Below are 2,453 nucleotides of genomic sequence, written 5' to 3'. Positions count from 1 at the left end.
TGTGCTCACCTTCAACCAGTTGATTAGCAGGAAGAGTGGAAACCACAAGTTCTCAGACATGAAAAGTACATGTTTACGAATACCCCTTCTGAGGATTTATAATTGGGTTACAGCTAATCAATGTCCACCCCAAATCTAATAAACTCACTTTCTCTATTTCAGAATCAATACTTTCTAATAAGCAAAGGGAACAGGAGAGGAGGGAAAAACAATTCCAATCCAAACTACCAAATTTCCTAAGAAATTGAATTATTTTCATCATTCTCCTTCCATCTGGAGCAGCAGGAAAATCAGCCAAGGCCTCAACTCATTACTCTCTGTCATCACAGGCAACTGGAATTTACCACCCAAGCTGCCTGAAATGTGACTGGAAACTGACAACATAAAGTCTTCTCCTCCTGCCAGCACTCCTACCCAGGAAGTTTCTAAGGTGGTAGACTGGGAAAACTATAGAACTCTAACAAAACTTTTTCTTTGGGTCTCAGAAATTAAGCCTATGCTCCTAACTTTGAAAGTAAAAAAGTATCAGCCAGGCACAGTGGCTTACGCCTGTAATCCCAACACTTTGGGAGGCCAAGACAGGTGGATCACCTGAGGTTGGGAGTTTGAGATCAGCCTGACCAACACGGAGAAACCCCATCACTGCTAAAAATACAAAATTAGCCAGGCATGGTGGTGCATGCCTGTAATCCCAGACACTCAGGAGGCTGAAGCAGGAGAATCGCTTGAACCTGGGAGGTAGAGGTTGCAGTGAGCCGAGATCGTGTCACTGCACTCCAGCCTGGGCAACAAGAGGGAAACTCCATCTCTAAGAAAAAGTAAAGTATCTGATTGGTAGAGCAGAAAGTTGCAGCACATCAGTAATGTGAGTATAATCTGTACATTCTCAAGCACGTTTTTCCTGTTTCACAACCATCCCCCTCCTTCCCAGAGGAGAGAACCAGCATCAGCTGAGAAGCTGCAAGGCATAATGGAACAAGCAACCAGCAGAAATGAGACTAGAACACAGGTCTCCCAACCAACTTGGCGACACAGACAAGTCATTGTGCCTTTCAGTTCCCTCACAAGTAAAACAAGAGGATTGAACCAGACTATTATCTAATGATTCTCTCAGCATCACTGAAATACTGCAAATATATAAAAAGCACCTAAAGCCCTAGTTCAGGCACTATAAGATTAAAGAGGGGAAACTCCAGACCTGATTCTCTGGGAGCTCATAATCTACTGGCAGAGACAGACACATAAAAACCCATAGTGCAAAGCAAATCATGAGAAATTTATAGAGTAGAAATACAAAGAAAACGCTATGGGATAATAAGGGAGAGAAAAAAACATTCTATGACTATGCTATGACCTCTGTTGATCCAAGCTTTTAAATCCTTCTGGTAAAGAAGCAAATACAGCAAAGGCACAGTAATCCCACAGATATGTCAGTTTAGGCTTTAAGACTATCTCAGAAATAAGACATAGACAAACTGTAAAAAGAGAATCAGGCGCCTGTAATCCCAGCACTTTGGGAGGCCAAGGCGGGCAGATCACGAGGTCGGGAGATCGAGACCATCCTGGCTAACACGGTGAAACCCCGTCTCTACTAAACAAAATACAAAAAATTAGCCGAGCGTGGTGGCAGGCGCCTGTAGTCCCAGCTACTCGGTAGGCTGAGGCAGGAGAATGGCGTGAACCCGGGAGGTGGAGCTTGCAGTGAACCGAGATCATGCCACTGCACTCCAGCCTGGGCGACAGTGCAAGACTCTGTCTCAAAAAAAAAAAGAATCAGGCAACTTTTCAATACTAATTTCACCTACTATCAAACTTACAAATGGTTTCAAATTCCCTCAACTGAATGGTAAATCAATGAAGGCTTTTATTCCTAAACCTGAAAGACTGTTAGCCACACGAGCTGCTGCCAACTTCTCTCTGGAAGATCCAAGTCATACAACTTTTTTTTGTTTTGTGAAACAGAGTCTCACTGTGTCACCCAGGATGGTGTGCAGTGGTGCAATCTCGGCTCACTGCAACCTCCACCTCCTGGGTTTAAGTGATTCTCGTGCCTCAGCCTTGTGAGTAGCTGGGACCACAGGTGTGCGTTACCACGCCCAGCTAATTTTTTTTTTTTTTTTTTTTTGAGACAGAGTCTTGCTCTGTCGCCCAGGCTGGAGTGCAGCGGCACCATCTCGGCTTACTGCAAGCTCTGCCTCTCAGGTTCACGCCACTGTCCTGCCTCAGCCTCCCAAGTAGCTGGGACTACAGGCGCCCAACACCACGCCTGAATAATTTTTTTGTATTTTTAGTAGAGACAGGGTTTCACCATGTTAGCCAGGATGGTCTCGATCTCTTGACCTCGTGATCCGCCCACCTGAGCCTCCCAAAGTGCTAGGATTACAGGCGTGAGCCACTGCGCCTGGCCTAATTTTTGTATTTTTAGTAGAGACAGGGTTTCACCATATTGGCCA

This window comes from Colobus angolensis, unplaced genomic scaffold (genome assembly GCF_000951035.1).
Source record: "Colobus angolensis palliatus isolate OR3802 unplaced genomic scaffold, Cang.pa_1.0 Scaffold144, whole genome shotgun sequence".
NCBI classification, from domain to species: domain Eukaryota; kingdom Metazoa; phylum Chordata; class Mammalia; order Primates; family Cercopithecidae; genus Colobus; species Colobus angolensis.
This window is presented reverse-complemented; position numbering follows the sequence as displayed.